Genomic DNA, 20,369 nt, shown 5'->3' with positions numbered 1-20,369 from the left:
AAGACGCGCTGGGGTGTCTGAGGTCGCCCGGACTCGGAAACATTTCTTGCTCGCCCCCGAGTAATGGTCTGTTTAAAATTGGATTACCGTAAGTGCCGCGCAATCCTTGATGACTGACTAAATACGCAACGGGAGGGAAAATGCGATGGGCGAAAATCGATAGACATCGCATTATATTAAGTGGGAGGGATATCCATTTCAAATCGATATAAAAAAAATTCTCTCGTTTCCGAAATATTAATAATTTTTTTTATATATACTTATTACATATTATATACATAATTATATTGCTAAACCGGTAGAGTTCCCTATAAAATCTCTCGAAATTTCGTCGTTATGTCAAAGTGCAGTTGTGTATCAAATTGTAATTATTCGCTCGAAGATACAAACGTGCATATAGTACGTAAATGATATATAGGACGCAATAGAACGGATTATATATACAATTGGTATTAAACGCAATGGCTATATCGGGAATGGCGTCTATCATTATGAGCTGGTATTGAATTCTACTATGGATTTCTCGCAATTACACAATCCTTACATAATCGCAAACTCTACCCAACGAGCGATCTATCTCGGCGATCGCTGAGAATACACGTATATACCCATTCGACGCTATCAAGCAATGAGAAACTCATCTAAGCTCCGGCTAAGCACGGCAGAACGTCTATATCTCGCAGAACTCGTCCGTCTCGAATTAACCTCTCTCAATTAAGACAATGGTCCCCGGTTCTACGGACATCTTCTCCTCATCGAAGCGAGAATGGAGGATACAGGCACAGAATTTCAGTGGTTCTCACAGACAATGGTTTTCGTGAACAATACCGCGTCGTTCAAAAATGAAACGATCAAACAGATGATAAGAAATTTGTTAATATCTCGAGAAAGATTTCGCCTTATTAATTCATAATGATTAGAATGTACAGCACTATGATAATCCGTCCATTCAATCGGCATTGGAAATTATTATTTGCGAGATTCAGAGTCCGTACATTAAATTATAAAAAAAAACTCAATAAACATTATTATCATCAAAAGTTATTAACATCAAACTATTGAACGATGTACGTAAAAATTTTATTTAATTTTAAATTTTAATTTATTAAAGTCGTAAAAAAGATAGAGTATGGATAACTTTGGATTATGAGAATTTATGAAAATAATAATAACCTATATCGAAAGAGTAATTAATTATCTCAAATCACATGAAATTCGTTACCCTTGAATGGCACTATACGATGAAACATGCCACAACCACGAACAGAGCAACGTGTCACGGACGTTAGGTACTCGGAAAATGCGGTGTAGAAGCACTCCGTTCCAGAGGAAAGATAGATAGATAAAGAGAGATAGAGAGATAGAGAGAGAAAGAGAGAAAGTACCGGAAGGAGGAACGTCGATATGGCTCTCTTCCTTTTCAACGATCGCGTCTCGAAGAAGCACTCTCACTTTCAGCCACTAGACAGAGACTCATCGATTAATCGGCTGGTAGCTTCCATTGTAATACTTGGACGGGACTTAAACTAAATCTGCATTGACTTCGAGTCGATAGAGATTCGACCTGATGATGACACTTTTTTACTTTTACAATAATGACATGTCATACATGTAGTTTAGTTTATGTAAATTTAAAATTTTTTAAATCGGTTTTCTATTTCAGTGATTGAATTTACCTAGGAGCATAATATCATATACGATATTTTCTCTTTACAATGCTATTTTACTTTCTTCGTTGAGCAACAATAGAATAACAATAACAAATTTCAAAAATATAAGAAAATACGTATCTCGTTCAGAATTTTAATTATCTAAACATCAAAACCAATTCGATCTATAGTGCAACTCGTACATCTCGTCGGAAATTGATACAACTTCCCTCGCACAAAAGTTAATATTACACGTATTTTCGTAACGTTAATATTACAAGTTAACATTACACATATTAACGTTACGAAAATATACTAAAAGCGTATATCGTCAGAAGACCGATGCTTACTGCGTTCCGAGTAAATACGTTTTCTGATGTTGATGCACGAACAATGCACAAATATCGGCAAGTTTGCATAGAAACGCCGTGCGGTAACAATGCAGAATATTTGTAACTCTGCATAGTAACGGGGCGATGGTTTGCAACGAAATATTTGCAAGTTTGCACAGCAATGCCGTACACCGCAGTGCGTTGGCGGAGGCTGTATAAGTGTGGTTTCCGTCGTAGAATGAGCAACGGGTGGGTCCGCGGAAAGTGCACCATTGTATCAAACGTCCGTGCATACGTGCATGCGTGCACGCAATTTCCGCGGTAGTGAATTTCTCTTTAATTCGCGCGCGAGTCGAACTACTGAATCGCGCCTTTGTATCGCAACTCCCTCTCCCTTTTTCCTTTTACAAAATTGCCCTCACATTTATAACGGATCACCGTCGTAGGTGGATATTTCGGTGTTTCCTTCAAATTTGTTTTTTTTTTTTTTAATGCGAGGAAGAGAGATTCGCGCTGCGAGCTCTTTGAGCGTACGAGAATAATAATAATCGACGTCCACGACGAAACAAACTTTCGCGATAATTGGCCATTTTCGTTTCCCATTCGGCGGAAATGAAAACTCGGGCGCGTTTCGCAAATTAGATGGTGCCTCCGGGGCTAAAATCGATTTAATTTGCTTTAACCAAACGATAATTATCAATAAATTAATAATTAATAATGCGTAGTTTGCACGCTCACGAATAGTCAGCTCTAATTTATCGAGCACTGCGCTAGCTTTCTTCCGGTTTTCGCGTATATGGTATGCTGTTTGCAACTGCTGCCAAATTCCCATTAATCCGTGACCCAAACTCCGCTAAATCCTTTGTATCCCGGCTTGGAAAAGCCACTGCGGCGTCCCATCGGCCGCGTTTTAACTATCATTCCACGCGACCGGTATCTCGAGAACATCTCTCGCGTCGTTTAAATTCGCAGCAATTTCCGACGGAACATTGACGCGAACAACGAGAGCGATTTTAAGTAAGAAGAGAATTATACGAGCGCTACGAGCGGTTCGAATTGCTTTGCAAATTGGAATTTCGATTATGCGGTACCAACACGTTTAACGCGGGCTCAGTCGTCGTTTATCAAGCATGAGAAAAACTCACTCGGACGTTTATTTCGCGAATAGAGATCAAATTGTTCGATAAATTTACTGCTAATGAGCGGCGAATCGTCACAATATTATGTTTTGTAATTCATATAACATGCGGCTTTATTATCTTATTACATTCAAGTCTTTCATCTCCCTCTCTCTCTCTTTCGCAATTATAGAAATAAAAAGACAAAAATATATACAGTTGCAGAAATAAAATATTGATTAAATTCGCTCGCGCGAATAAAATCGACGGGTCGCTAATGAGAGTAAAAGGCAGACGGCGTTAATTTCTGAAAATCGTGTACCAGCACAATTGCATAAATAAATCACAGATTTCGCCGCGAAAGTAACAAATTCGATTGACAACTCGTCCGTTGTATAAAGCCAGATAAACTTTACGCATTAGTTACACTATACTTTTGTGCACACGGATAATTCCTTACAAATCACTATATAGATTCGCGAGTCACGCAGCGTGCGAGGGTAGAGCGAGAATTTTCAATTTCGACTTTCTGTAATCCATTGTGTTCTATGCGGCGGCGAATTTGATTTCACCTATTGTTTCCACGGTATATGGGATAAAATCTCGTTCCAATTCGCGGTCGCCGCGCGGAACAAATATGAAAATAATCGGCACACCCTACAATATTTCAGTGGCGTAAGCCCGAGAATCGGTATCGACGCTGACAGGATCGCTTATTGCTTTAAAAAATGCGGGCTAATATAAGGCAAGACGTAGCTGCAACTAATATAAGATCGACAATCATTTTTGTAAAAAGTATTAACTTAAGTTGTTGCACTTAAATCAAGATTTTTCTCGAGATTTTCAAATTTTCTTTAATGTCTGAGCTTCAACGCTGCTATACTACTTAAAAATCAAGAATAATATCCGAAAAATAATGATTCTCGCTAGACGATCGAATTTTCTTCAACGCCTTCAGAATATTGCAAGACCGAATAGTTATCGTCAAAGAAAAGTACATTAGAAATCGACGGAATACCGGAATCTTTTTTTCTTCTCCCGTTAGCAGCATCGGAGCATTTCTCTACAAAGTCTACAAAGTCTAGCTTTAAACTCTCGTTACGCCATTGCAACGGAACGGGCGTTGAAACCAACCACGCAGAACTGAAATTTTGCAACGTTGGGAAATAATCCGATCGGTAAGCGAAAATCGAACGGACGGCCGACACGTCGAGCGCGTATTTCACATGCTACGGCACTGTAAGTAGCTTCGACATCAAGTTTGCACGTTCGATGCATATTGCGAGATATCTATCTGCCTTTAAACACTTTCAATTTCCGTGCCGAGATAAATGTGCACGCGTGAGTGTATAAAATACTTTGACTAATGGGACAAAAATGTAAATAAATAGTAAGTGATGCTTTCATATATACACGAAATTTCTCGAAATTGTAGTTTCTTTAAATTTTTCTTAATATTTCACCGATATTTTTGCACGTAAAAAGAAACGATATCTCATCGATCTCCAAATGTTAAAAATTTTAAATCTACAGCTTCATGTCTCGAGATGTGTCTCAAGATGATATAAATTTTTTTACGAAATGGCAGAAACATATATGCATAAACGAACGATTTATGCAGATTACTTTTTCAATTGCGTACAGTAAAGTTTTCGTCGCCTCGCGATATCTATCTATCTATCCATAGAACAATGAAAACTTTTTACGATGGAAACCGCGTGTGGCCTAGATTGTTTATATATAAACGTGGATACACGGTAATCCGGCGTTACCGTATATGTTTGAAAGAGTCATAGAAACACACGTACGATCGCTCCCCAGGAAGCAGTTGCGGCTAAAGGATGACCCTCGCAGGAGGCGATCTTTTAAACGCGTACGACGGCTGCGGGGGACATTGCATGAGATATAACGACAAGATAATCAGATAACGTGGGCAGCCATCGCCGTGAAATTATTTACAACTCGGAGGAAAACCGCGACGAAAGTACAAAGTTACAGTTTTCCAATTTATAGACGCGATATCGATCCCTTAGTTGGCTTATTCAAACGGGTTTGCCTTCTCTTTACGTGCGATTTATGTCGATGTGCGCCGAGTTTTATTTTTTTTCCTTTCCCTGTAAACCAATCGTTTCAACCAAAATTTATATGACACCCAAAAGCGGATAAAATGTGAACGGTCGCATACAAAAATAACAGTATAATATTTATATATAACAAAATATCCATCTTTCTGTAAAGCGGCTGTTATCTATATTTTTATTATATCAATTATATCATAATCTATCATTAAGATTAATGATGCAATCGCAAAATCATAGATTCATGTAGACAAGTAAATTAGAATTAATTGAACTAAACTATAATAGTTGTTTGATTACGAGCGCATTTGGTCATCTATATGCTCCGTTTTTCATTATATTACATACATAAAGAAGGCGACGTTACCAAGCAATTTATCGATATGGACTATCGGTCCCCAGGAGCCGGCAGCGGCTGAAAGATGACTCTCGTAGGAGACGATCCTTTAAACGCGAAAGATGGTGGAAAACGAGAAAGAACTAAATGAGAAAGAGAGAGAAAGAGAGAGTGGTATACCGACAAAAAGATCAGGCCTGAAGGCGTTTGGCAAAGGAGGGCGGCAGAATCGTGCCTGGTTCCGCGATTCTTAGACGGCGAAATTGATGGGAAGGACAGAAGTTTAGTGGGCGCCTATATATCTCGCCAAGGAGGATATGGCGACCGACGAGAGAAAGAAGAAATGAAAAGAGGAAGAAAACGAGAAGGTAGGCAAAAGAGAAAAAAGGAGAGGGAGATGCCATCCAAAGTCTCGAGGCTTGTAACTTCGGTAACCGAGTACCAGCTTGCGGAAAAAAGGAAAAGGATCGTGGTTCGATGTTCGGTCATCGAGAAAATCTCTCTGTCTCTCCGCCTTCCTGCTCGTAGTAATCGCGAGCCGGTCTACGATGCTCGCGTGTGGACGTGTATGTAAAAAAAAGCAACCGGAAGCACATCCGGCTACGTTGTTCTACAAACAGAAAGGAAAAGAAAAAAGATTGCCGAGAAAACAATCGCGAGCGCGGGATATCATCCTTAGAACCCATCAGTTCTTTGATGAAACCGATCTGAACCGGGGCAATCGACCGTGATCGATACATTCAATCCGAGCATGTTCGAAGGAATTTAATAATTTCCACGACAACTAATAAAAGTGATTGAATAGAAAATAATAAAGACAAAATACATTGAATTTTTCATATTTTAATATCAGCTTATCAGCACGGAATTAATTCCATTCATTTAATATTGGATGTATGTATATACATTCAAGGATAATTGCATAATTTCTTTATAATCAAAAAAACACGTGTACACAAATAACAATTATTTAAAGAGTATGTTTCTTTGTTTTGTATTTCAATTTGAAAATAACAGCATTTCATGTTAATTAATTGCTCAAACAAATTAATTATCGAAACTTTTGTGAAACAAAACAAAAAATACTTTTTTTATACCCTACTAAAAATATTTTCTTCTTATAACCAAACTCTTACGCGACACGAAGCATCGCACATTTGACCACAGGAGGCTTTTATCTCCTTCAAAAGAACGTAACATTTACGTCCCTTCATGGCGCTTTTTCTCTCCTCCGTTCTACGAATGTCGTCAAGATAAACCGGACACTGGAGACCTTCGATGAGCGTTTCTCCACTCCGGAGGACTACGTGTAGGGATATACACCGACTTTGGTCAGCCAGTAGTACGAGAAACAGAGAGACGGCCATGAAAACGACGGATTTACGAGAGCCGAAAGTAAGAAAAGACCGATGCAGCACACTTATGCACACTTATGTCGGATTTGAGTGCCCACATACTACGTTCTTATCTAATATACGGAAAGAGGAAGTCGCCCGCGCGTTTCCGGAGAACGGGAGATATTAAACTAAGCATCTATCAATCATCGGGAAGCGCGATTATCCCTTTCGATATATCCAATACAAAATATAAAATTGAAATTATAATTTAAAATTAATTTAAAATCAATATAAAATTATTTATCGAGAAAAGTTGAAGTTTTTTAAATCGCTTTCGACGGGAGCAGATTAAACGTTTCCAAAAGCTCTGCTAATTTAAATTAAATGGACCAATTCTTCGATCGTGGAGGGAGCAATCTGATCTAAGCGTCGTCGAAAGAATCGTAATTGTGTTATACACCGTTCTGCAAATTAAAGCACTGATGAAGCCGTTTGTTTTCGTAATCACAATTCCCCGCGGACCGGCCGACGAATTATCACCGACGTGCATTATCACACGGCGGCGCACACATTGCGCCTAGCTCTTGCGCGATGACGGCGCGATACCGACGACAAGTCCTAATGTCGCTCGTGCATCAATTAAGTTATCGCCCTCTCGGGGAGGTAAGTAATATTGGCGTGACCGAGGCTGGCTGGCGGAGGTTCAGCGACGACGCCATCACCCCACGCGCGTCCCCCTCGTTCCCTCGACACATCGACGCCACTATCGCTATTAAGACGCGGGTACTCCGGCACCTCAACATCCACGTCGTCGTCGTCGTTGCCACCTTGCCTCCGTCAGGCATCCAGCAAGTCCTTTCCCTCCTTCTTCGCTCCTTCCTTCCGCCTCTCGCCCTCTTGAGAGACGAGGGCCCACTCTCTCTCGATCGATCTTTATTCTCCGCCGTTCTACAAGTCGACACACTGCGCTCGCACACCCCCTCCAGACAAGTCGCGGATTCGCCCCGTATACTCGGTTCGTACTATCGAATTTTTTATCCGATGCTTTTAGCATATTTCACGCGGTTTGTCGAATATCCGCGAAGCGAGAGTATTCGCCGAAACGAAGGAAACGTCGATGTTAAAGTGGCTCCGACACGGAAAGCGTGATTTTTTAAAACTCGATGCACTTGGCACAGTGCGCTTAAACGCGATGAAGAGTGTGACGTGAAATATTTACGATAAAGCCATAGCAGAGATAAATGTAAATATACGATACGTTTTTTTTAACGCGAATTAACAATATTTTATTGCATCGCGCGAGACACATCGCGGTATTTTAAACAAAAAATAAACGCTTAAATCGACGATATGTCATGTAAAGATCGTGTGTCGAAACGCCGATAAATGAATCGATATTAACGGCCATTAAATGAAGACACGTCCTATGGACGAAGTGGAAATTTCACCGTCACGTTATAAATGTAACCAACCGTAGAGCCAGCGCCGCGTTTTATACAACAATACTAATCTTGCACCCTCTCTCCTCGCCAATCCCCGTTTTCCCGCTGCAGACACGAAAATCCTTTAAAATCACGCCGAATGCTATGTACATCGATAATGCTCGCAAATGGCCGTGCAGCTGAGTGAAACATTAGCGTTGCAATTAATATTTCGCTACGTGCAAGCACGACGGCCGCAAATGCCATTAATTCGCGCAGGGGCTTAGCGGACCGCAAATTTGGAGATATATACTGATACACAATTAAGTATTTAAATTGGTCCTCGAAAGTAGACGGCGTCCAATTTGTCCTTTTCGTCCGATAATTTCTCTACTTTTAGTTTTTATTATAGCGAAAAAAAATCACGAGAAAAAATAAATAGATGATAATGTGCATTTTGAATATACATATATACACTATATACCTATGCATAAAGCAGTCTGTTTTTTAAATTCCATTTTTCTTGCATATACTATAATTAAGATAAATTTCCTACGGACATTTTTTCATCCATTCGGATTAACCCTTTTTCCGCGGGAGGATCGACTCCGCGTCGGGGAGGGATTTAATTTTCATCGTTCTGGACGCAATAATGCGAAAGCTTCGAGCTAGGCGGAGCGAAACAGAGCGTTCGATAAATTCGCTGCTTCGCCGTGCAATAATTTCGTCAACCATTTGCGACGCGACAGTCCGCTCACGCGGATGCTGCCTGATGGTACATATTTTCATTCCGTACATGCCGGACACGCTGCATTATGCGGGCGTCAACGTGTACTCGTTACGCCTCGTCGCGACGGTCGGGCGTCTCCGCGTCGCGACGCCGGCACCAGCAGCCGCACTGGATCGTGATAAGTGTCGGTTCACTCTCTATTTCGCTCTCCCATGAGTTGATTCCCGTTTGTGCATCTCGGTATTTTCGCAAATTACACGCGGAAGAGTATCACGTCGCGCTCTAAGCGGCAAGAAAAAGATTGCTTTCGAATTTAAAGATTTATTTATTTTAATAGAGAGAGAGAGAGAGAGAGAGAGAGAGGAGGGAGAGAGAATATTCTTGTGTATATATTGTTGTCATAGTATACAATGACAAACTCGGATTAATTACTAGCGGCTATAGCATGTGCATTATATGTACGATTATAGTCAGGTTCGGGGTGTGAATAGGGGCATCCCTATATAGATCACTTGCGACGCGTCCGGCATGATAATTGAATGGCATAACTCGACGCTGTGGCACGTTAATTAATTCTATAGCGTTAGTATGAAAAATAAGTGACATTTCGCGTTAAAATATTATTTGCTGTATAACTTGTGATTACGTTAATGCCTTGCAATTTTTTAAAAAAATTTTCTTCTAAAAATACATTGCATGTCAAAGCCTTGCAGCAACGTCATTCTTTCTAAGTGTCCCTGTCCAAAGAGAGAATAATGAAATCTCTTATGCAATTTTATGCATTTTAATACTATTACATCTTTAAAAAAAAAATTCCCTTCACAGAATCGTATCGTTTTCACCCCACCCACGTAGTCTTCTCGGTGAGAAGAAAGAACAAAACGTCAACTCGTCATAGTTCAACTCGGACTTTAAACCGAACACGGGAAGGGTGCAGAGGAAAAGTTGCATGCACACAGTTGCACCGACCAGCGATTCGTGAATTTGCAGCGTGAAGTTAACGCGAGTCGTCGGTCGGATGGGCAGTTCAAAGGGAGCAAGGGAGACGAGAGAGATACAGGGTGAGGATTGAGGCCGCGGCGGTTGTACCAGTCAGCGGAGGGAGGAGGGGTGAATGAACACAGTTTGTTCGGCGACGAACGTTGCGGCTGTCGTCTGTCGCAGCCACACCATCCCGTATACGAGCTGGAGGAGAGAAAAGGCTCTCTCTCTCTCGGGGGAAGGTGCAGAGAGATAGGCGGCGAGGCAGAGGGTTGCGAGGCGAGCCCGGGCGCCGGAACAATGTTTAATTGGCAATCGTGCCACAAATAATTATCCGTATGCGCGGATACGCACGGCACACGTTGCATACGTTGCCATTGGCTTAAGTTGATACGCGGGGCGAATTGTGGAAACCAGTGGCACACATGCACCGGTGACGATAAAAATCGCTGTAGCGCGGCAAACGACAATTGACGACGGGAACACGATGAAAGCACGTAAAAGAGAAAATAGGAATATGAGACATTTTATACTCGCGATTCACAGGTTTGTACACCTTTTAATATCATGTTATTACATGTCCGTTACATTGAAATTCTCGGATATACTATTAATTCTATGTCTCTATAGGAGTTTAATTAGTTCGTCGACGTAAAAAAAAAAAAATATATACATATAATCGCCACCCAAATTCTTTCGAAACGAGATAAGGGATAAATATTATCCCTTCAGCGCGAGTCGAAGTTTGGCTGTTAGAAAAATGGCCGTTGTGAATTATTTGACGGTAAAAATAGCGACCTCTCTTGCGATGAAAGAGTGCCGCCGAGTAAATAAGACGAACGACAAGATAAACGGCGGTACAATGATCCCACGATATTTTTATTCCGCGAAAGAAGAAGTATAAAGTTACTTTTCTCCTCCCTTTGCATCATTTACTTAGCTTCGCGAATCTTATTATCGAATCGAAGTGACGCGAGAATGGAATGGAATCGCTCGAGAAACAAGAATGGCAAATTTCCTTCCAATCGACGCGAGCGGATTTTTCGGGAAGAGAATAATTCTTTCGATTACGCAAACGATCATCCTCCGTGTAGCCGCAAAAGTGCGGTATATAATTTATCGCTCTGAAACGCGGATGCTACTCGTCGCACGAGTAGTCCAGGACGACTGCCATAAATTTATTCCAGCGACGGCGCTCAGCTCCGCTTCCAGCAGCGACTTACCGGCCTCGGGGATAAAAATTGTCCGATCCTTCTTACGTTATTACTCGAATTGTCCCGTCAGCTTTAACGACCGACGCGGGGAGAGATTTTAAAAAATCCCCGCAAAAGAGAGAGAGAGAGAGACGGAGAGGAGCGCGAAATTACGGGCGTGGCGCGCGCGTTGGTACCGGAAACGGGAAACCGGAGCCGCGCGCGGTAGATTATCGTTAAGACAATTTCACCGTAACGAATATCAAGACCGATTTACATCATCGCCGAGTCGTCGTGTACAGCGTCTAGCGACGGAGAAGAGGAGCTCGTTTCGTTCCCTGAAGAGGCTCGTTGAAGAGAATGTCGGGGGCGGAGATTGGTGCTAGTAAAGCTAAGGTTGTCGCGCGGTTGGCACGAAAATGAAGTGATAAGAAACGACGCCAAGAGAAACGGGACAAGAGACGGATAAATGGAGGGAGGGAGAAAGAAAAGCCGAACGGACGGCACAAAAGCTGGGCTGAGAACGAAAGGAAAAGGGCGGGACTCGGCGCGGAGAACGATGAAAAGAGATAATCTCTGTTCATCTTGTAATTCCCCGGTAATGCCATTATACCGTCAGACTCGGCCAGTATTCGCCACATTACCGGCTTACATCTTTGTTTTCGTTCGGTCACCGGCGCGATGTCCGGAACGAAGGAACGAGGAAACGGTATCGGAGCGACCGGACTCTATCCCGGTATATGCTGTTATGGGAGAGACGCTAGCCGGCCGTAATTGAATCGACCGTTCTTAAAGGGCGATAAATCTACTCAAGAAACTGCGTCGCTGGCGCGGCGTGTCCCACGTCGCCATCCATCGACTCCGGCCGTTTCTCGTAGTCTCTTTTCGTCGTTTCGCCCCGCGAATACGTGACGGTCGATACGCGAATTCTCGCGAGACTGGTCGGAGTACTCCTACAAAAGGGCGGAAAGAAAAAGGATGTCGCGCCGTACCAGAATTATGCATGTACCTGCACACGTGACATTGCGCGCTTCATAACTAATGAGAGGAAGCGTAATCGAGAGAATAAACTTTTTAAAAGTATTTATTTTACAATTAGTTGGAGTCCAAAGTCATTTTCATCGTGCTATTTATCGAACAATGAAATCAATCGAGATCGCTGTCACCGATCGTGATCGCTCACTATCAAATGCAGCGCGAATACATTATCATAATTGACAGTGAAATTCTCTCAATGCAAACAGTCGCTCTTCCCAAAACATCGATTCGGGTAATATAATTAGCGTGTACAGGCTTACTACAGGTTTGTTTTCGCATGCACGCATCGTCGGTCGTGCTAAATACGCGTCGGCGAAACGCAAACGGGTGATATCAGCATTAATTTTATGCGACCGGAGAGGGGTGTCTCCGACGATAATTGGTGAAATTACGACCAGTTGAACGATATATAAGTTAATACACTATCAATGAATAATTGGGAAATTATTTTGCACGCGTTGGCGTTAGTAAAGACGTATCACGGTAAACCGAATCATTACGGTCGATTCCGTACGATCGCATGAAAAAGACGGGATTTGCGGCTTTCACGGAAAACCATTCATCCCGCGAAAATGGCCTTCCGAATTTGAATGCGAATCCGATGCTCGGTCACGAGGATCGTCGGCATTATTCTCCGATAATGGGGAGTAGCTCTGTCGTTCAGGAAAGTTTGCGTGCGGACAAGTTTTTTCTCCTCGATATATAAGTCCCCTAATAGCTAGGTTCCCTAAAATCGCATGAAAATCGTCTTCTCAAATAAATGTATCGCAATAATCGTCTGATTATAGAAATGCTGAAAGGCAGTTTCGGATATACGGACTGTGTTAATTTTTGCACAATTTACTATTTCATTACTATACTATTTGCACTATTATTATTACTATACGTTGCACGAACGATGCAAATCTAATACATGATTCATTAGGCGATAATTCAAACGTTTATTTAGATGAATCTTCTTGCGCTCGATGCGATATCACGAATATATATGACGTACATCACGTATGCACAGATGTGAGAAACGTAACAACGTGGTATTTAGAGAAGCATCTAATTATGCGGCGTGATAACTGCCCAACGAAAACCGCGAACAATGGAGCACTAATTAGTCGCTGTGCGTGTAAATGAATAAATCTAGTGCTCGCTATTGTGCTAAAAGAGAAATAAAATTCTCAACAAAGGAGGCTCTATTTTTTACTCGCTTCTCGAACGATGTTTCATCCAATTACGACTTTGGAATATCAAAGTTATGCATATAGTAAAAATATTATATATAAAAATATTATTTATATACGATGGTAGAATTCTATCTTTTTCAGATATCAAAAATAAAATCTTTGAGCAAGTATCGACAAGATCTCTACATGCAATCTTTTTACGCGATATTATTATTATGTAATTTATTATATCACATATTATATAATATAATATTTATATATAATTATATATATTATACATTTAAATTTATATATTTATAATATAATTATATATGTTATTATATTTTATTATTTAATTTAAAAAGTTTATATGATAGTAACCATGTAAAAAATAAATTTGTTACAAAGAAAAAAATTTTAATGTTCTAGAGTCATTTTTTCTACTTATTCTTGTATATCGAAATTGATATCCATATTTGGAGTTCAATGATATCTGGTATAATTTTCTTCCGAATCAAAATGTGTCGTGTCCGATGGCAACAGCCATTAGGAACTAACATGTTGCAACGTAACGGTTGATGTAGCTTATGACGCTGATGAGAACTGCAACCCGCACGGCCAAATTTGGCGCACTCAGGTTCACCATGCGGTTCGAAACTACCCACTCTCATTACGTGTTGCCGCAGAATGGGCTAATCTGCAGTGTCGCGCGATGAATCGTCAAATCTGCCGCCTGGTGCATCGCGCGAAATGACCAGAAATGACCGCAGTGATTCAAACCAATAATAAGATCTCTTTAAGGAGATCATCCCTCTTTTATCCGTTGTAAAATCAGCAATCACGGCAGATTTCAAAACGGAACGGAGAATTATCGGAAAAGAATATTAAACAAGAAAGAGAGAGAAAGAGAGAGTATACATAAGAAGAGAGACGAATGGCCGGAAATACTTGGCGAAGCTTTCCCTGATTTCGGAAACTTGGATAACGGCAAACCGAGCGTAATGGTGCCGATAAAGAGGCTATCAACGACGCAGAAACGCGCGCGAAGATTCGAATCTATCGGAGACGTTATTTACTCTTCGAAAGCTCTCTGCCCTTATCTAATACCTACGCCGCCCCTTTCACGTTTTATCCATTCTTCTATCAACGCTTCTGACGATAATTGTTGCTGCTAATAAAAAAAGAAGCGCGCCGAATTTTTCAGAGGGCAACGATACATTCGTACGCTCTTTCCGCTTTCCTTCCGCCTTTCAACGCGCTTGCCTCTCTTCGTTCTGTCTCTACTTCTAGTTGTCCTGGTCTGCAGGAACAATGGACAGGTACCAGGGCGCGCGAGTGAGCGGACAAGTGTCTCGGGAATTACCTATTGTTTTTCCCCGTTCCGAAAACGCGCAGGGACCATCGGGAGCATTAATGCCCTCGTAATAGAGGGAGGCGTAATACGAGTCGGGAACGCGGCGGCAGATGCTCGCGCGTAATCCTATGTAGTCGGGTGCACGTTTCGAGAGCATCGTCTACACCAGAGGTGGTGAGCGAAATTCGACACTGCTGTAATCACGATGCGCAGATGCAAAGGGTAGAGAAAACGGAAGAAAATATAATTCTGTACTTAAGAAACAGATGGATACAAGTCCAAAAGAAAGACAATAGCTCAGACGTCTCTCGGTATGAGTCTACGAATGTCTCTAAATCACGCGTATACTTTCAGGAAACAAATTTTGAATAAATATAATTTATGTATAGCGTAGATTGTGATGTTTAAATTACTTAAAAAATGCTTTCATCTCTAAAAGTATTTGACTTGTTTATATAAAATCGAAGCCAATATTTTTGCGAGAACATTCCTCATCGTTAATGCATATATGCAGGAATAATCCGGCAATAATTATCGTCTCCCCTTAGATTTGTTTCCATTTCAAAATATACGCGTCGTTAGTCGCCGTAAAATTCCGAAGTGCTTCTTTAAAATGCAAATCGGATGACATAACTAACTACTCTTGGACCCTCACGGCTACAGAAGGCTGGGATAATAAAGAGAAGTAGTTGAGGATGTAGAAACAAAACAAAATATGAGGATGAAAAGCGAAAGATAGCAAAGAGGGACGGAAGGAAAAATGTTTGACCTACCGAAGACCGGTGTTTATGCATACTGTCCAAAGTACACAATGCGTCCTGCTATCGCGAAATATGTGAATATATTATCAAAACTCTCCCCTCTTGTAATGCGGAAAGTAAAAATATAAAAATATAAACAATCCTTGAAAATATCTCATGTCGCATCTAAGAAATTTAATTATCGCGCAACATTGTACTTAACTTCAATTTTAGGAAAACGCTATCAGTAAGCAGCGCGACGTCGAGCTCGTAATCTTTAAACAAGTTTCAATCTGTCAATAGATATTAATCCCGCAAGAAAGCTTCTCGGTGAAGAAAAGTCACGTTCGCTGATCATTTTATGTGGTATATCTAATATGTTTTTATTTGAACTAGGTCATTGCGAGGCTGCCTGCTCTCCGGAGGAAGCACTCGTAGAACTCCGGAGGCACTTAAACATCTCGATCGATGCAGAGGAGTTTATTGCATCTTTGACACCGAAGTGCAGTCAAAACCCATCGTCATCGTCGTCGTCGTCGTCGTCGTCGTCGTCGTCGTCGTCGTTGTCATAGAACGACGATACGCGGCAGCTGCTGCAGTAATGCTGCTTTCGCGTACTTTTCCGCATCGCGACGAAGGAGAATTTAACGGATCGTCGTTAACCGTTGCGCGAGCTTTCGTGATCTGGTAATTCAAATAATGCGAAGGCTCGTCGCCGAGCAGCCGCTCGTTCTGTCCGCATTATCTGTAATATCGTTCCCGTACCCGTTTGCAGTTATTGATTGGAAATCGCAATGTTCTCGGAAAAGATAGGGAGCGAAAGCTCGAGCGGAGCCTCGAAATAAATAATATAATTACCCAAAAATGCTGAAAATATAAACTGGAAAATTTTCGTAATTCGCGTAACGTGGATGCGATGATTTATTATAATTCTATCAAAACTATCATATTTAATTCCGCGAAATTAATATCATTAAATTAATATTAATATAATTATACTAAATTAATATAATTATATATTAAGATTGCGAAGGCAGATGATCCGATTAGCTCTTCTTGTCATTTGCCAATTCTGTGTGAGACATGCTCGTGCACGCAGAGATCTTTACGTTTCGGTTATGTCAGCGCAGAATTCGTGTTATTATACTTGGATTAAGTAGAAGAACTTGTGCTTCAGAATTTCAAATAAAACGCTCGAAAGTTGGAGCACCGCGACGGAGTGGCTATTAAGACTGCTTCAAAAGCGCAAACGCCTTACGCTCGAGTTGCAAGCACGTGTGCAACGCTTCATACATGCCTTCTATCTTTCTCTTTCTCTCTCTATTTCTCTCTTCCGCTTTCTGTACCTCTCTCTGTGAGGCGACAAATGCGTTTGTAAACTGGGTCGCCAAGACGATTATCTTCCTCAGATGTAACTACCATTAAGGCACGAATAGATACGGGCATTATTATCACGCTCGAGAGATTCCGCGGAGTCGTAGCCAAATCGAGAATAGGATACTTTCAATTGCTTACGACCATCTATTCCCCGGAGTTATTTCTACAAGACTTCCTACATTGTTGACTCGCACTACTCGCAGTAGTACATATACACGCGCGATAAATCCGTACCGGTATAAGTTGTCGCTCCACAAACGCTACATTCTACAATTTCCCGTAGTGCGCTTTTACGAATGTCGAACATTTTGGGGGAATAAATTTACGGAAAGCAACAACACCATGAGAAGCAAGGAAATACTGCCTGGGTATCTCCGCGATTCTTTTCATTTCGATTGTACGATCTCTTCTTCCTACTTCGTTAATTTATATTGTTGAAAATGTAATAAAAATTTATCTTAACAAATTATTATACTAATTAATTAAGATAAAAACATAAACTTGAAAAATGTGGAAGACAATAAATTCCGGAAGGATACGTTCGCCGTCTATTTTTTAATAAAAAATTTTTCGGAGCGGCTCGGAGAAAGTGGAACCGCGCGAAAGAGCTTATAGCTGATTGCCGTGAAATTTATAGTGGATAAGAAAGGAGAAGATGCTCTTGTGGAAAATCTTCGGAAACATTACCAAATCGGCGCACGTGAGCGGGAGTAAGTCGCGCCAACAAAGAAGATGGAGATGAAGAAAGGGAATGTGTTACATAAAGGTGAGAGAGATGGAAAAGACAGAGGGAACCGCACGAGATGAGGAATCGAGCGAGAGGGAAAAAATATCCTATGAATTCGTGAGTGACTTCGGATATCACGTTCGGTCCCGCCTGGCAAAGATTTTCTACGACTTTGTAGTCCGCGATATATCCGGAGAGTCCGCTTGCAAGTTTAAACCACACCTTGCGTCGTACGTGTTGTAAATGTATTCTACGCATAAGGATTTTCCGTACACGCCGCATTGCTATGATCGTCGCAATCTTTTAAAGTGTCTCCGTAAAATCTTAATTTCGAAATATATCGCGATGATTTTATTCGTTAAATATGCTTAACGAAGCTCGTCAATATTAATATGTATTAATTTATATGTATTAATTGATTCGAAAAAAAATGCATATCTCCCAAATCTCTTTTCATCTATCGTGCGAGCTTGAGTTTGTAAATATTTCGTAAATTTCGTTACTTCTATCAGCTCGATAACTTAACGATATTTTAACTTGTATTTTATTAATCCAATAAGTATTATCTTTGTAGCTGATTTTAAATTACAATTTTCGACGGGGAATCGGTGCCATTAAATGTAATTCAAAATGTGCCAGCGTAATTAGTGGGTTGCGATGAAAACGCATAGATCGTACCGATTAAATATCTATGTTTCAATTTATGCTCGATTTTCATGCATAGCTATCGGAAAACGTAATTACGGTTATGACATTTAATGCAGAGTTATGTAATTACACGTCGAGCTTTGTACCCGTTATATATCATGCAAAGTCTAATCCAACATGCATAATCGTTACTTACATCTTTATCCAACGGTTATTTGATCATCCTATTTATCTCGACTACGTATTCTGGCGACGATGCCTTCTCTCAGTCTTCCGCCTCGATTCCTGCAACATACAAAATAAAAATTGATTAGAAGAGTCAACAATATCATACATTAAATTTCACGCGATATATATAAAGTTAGCGGAAATTCCTCTCTAAAAGGATTAAATATTCATGCATTCAAATGATATGAAACATATACACACATACACATGTCTACGCGTAACAAAACCACAAATTGGATGCATAACCGCGAACGAGTAATCATTATACCTTCATCGTTTCAAAGTCCAAACATCCAATGATCATTATTCGGTTAATATAGCAGAGAAATTTGAATCGCGCTCGTGTTATCCCGTTATCCCCGATAATTTCACGCGCGTATAGAGAACAGCGGTATTAAAATAAAACTCGGGGGACTTTTAACTTTAGACTCTCTGGCGAATTGAAGCGAAACGCGTTTTCGCGAGAAAGGAACGAGCCGGGCATTATTCACGAGTCCGTCGAATATCGACAATCTTGTTCGCGCAAACTTTACAGGAATACTCGTAAGATTCTTGCACGATGTCGCGACGGCGTGTACTCTGCTGAAATTAAAATCGATACTTGTGCAGAAAGAGGGAGAAGGGGGAGAAAAATAGAGATAACGTCTGGATTTTACTCCTCTCGCTCGCCTTTACAAAGCCGTGTAAAATCGCCGAAGAAGGGAGCGTTTGGATAAATAATCATTCTGCAGAGTGCGAATCTTTTGCGTGAGGGGAGGGACGCGCCCGATAAGGTGGGCGAATAACGAAGTGGAAGAAGCGAATCGTAAAGCAGCGGGAATAAATAGTCGAGCGTCAAGTCGGCGACCGAAGTTCACGCAAATCCTCTGAACGAAGTCTTAGACGAGAATTTCGCGTGATCGTCTCTCTTTTCCTCCTCCGATTCCGCGCATTCTTCGTATAATTATTTTATCGTTACAAAACGACATCGCGCCGAAGGTCTGCAATTTCGTCGATAAATCGATCATTTCTCGTTGCATTTATCTAATATGTAAATAAATAAAAAAAAGATGATCTGTTCGACATATTTCTATAGTTAATGAATAGATAGTCAAAAATAAATTAAAAGAAGAGTAAAAAGGAGATTAATATTATCGCCATCTGATAAAAAAAGATAAAAAAAGTGGAGATTTTGAAAGTACATAAAATATGCGTAAAATATACAATCTTATGCTATGTAATAATACCGAGATATTATCTCTAAAAGAAAAAATAATGATACTCGCACGTAAACGTTCGGCAAAGTTCACTCATTGATGTTCCCTTACTTGAGTGTCCTAAAACGAAGAAAGTTGAGCGGAATTTCTGAATGGAGAAAGGAAGGTGCGAAGCCGCCTCGCGAGAATAAGTAGTGAAATGCTCGGCCAGAATTTACGAGCAATACTTTTCCACCGCAAATTCTCGGGATATTCGTGAATACCATCGCATCCCCGAAATCGCAGTTTTGTATACTTGACATAATTCTGTCCCTTTTTATATCCGGCATAATTGTGTTCATATATTTTAAGAAAATAAACTGCTGCAATGTAATCCAAAATAATGGTTTCAACTGCTAATCAAAGTAAAAAAATATATGATAAAACATATTCACCACTTCTACTAGATATGCAGAATAAAATTAATCTAAAATTTGTTTTTTTCTTTTAATGTCAATATAACGAAATTTGTGTATTTTCTCGAGAAAGATTCCATCGCGCTGACGAATTTTTACGAGATTGTCTTCCATGGACTTCGTAATTTTTATGTTTACGCACTGTGAGGGAGGAGCATTTTCCTAGAGCGAACTACTTCGTTTCGATGGGGCGGCGTATTCCTTTTATGAGAGAATCCCTTGCAGCGGCGTCCGCCACAGACGCGATATTCATACGAATAACATTCAGTTTCC

General features: G+C 40.7%; 1 protein-coding gene across 7 annotated transcripts in view; it reads right to left on the bottom strand.

Moving 5' to 3' along the window:
• LOC145939027 (uncharacterized) overlaps window positions 1–20,369 on the bottom strand; it is a 300,920-nt gene that overhangs the window by 188,967 nt on the left and 91,584 nt on the right. For all 7 annotated transcript variants that reach the window (XM_083043056.1, XM_083043055.1, XM_083043060.1 and 4 more), the window contains one exon: window positions 18,414–18,502. The gene's annotated coding sequence lies outside the window, so the exon portion shown is untranslated. The remainder of the gene's footprint in view (window positions 1–18,413; window positions 18,503–20,369) is intronic.

Source organism: Prenolepis imparis, unplaced genomic scaffold (assembly GCF_030444845.1).
Source record: "Prenolepis imparis isolate NDT839.2.m4 unplaced genomic scaffold, iyPreImpa1.0 SCAF_7, whole genome shotgun sequence".
Classification (NCBI taxonomy): domain Eukaryota; kingdom Metazoa; phylum Arthropoda; class Insecta; order Hymenoptera; family Formicidae; genus Prenolepis; species Prenolepis imparis.
This window is presented reverse-complemented; position numbering and strand designations above follow the sequence as displayed.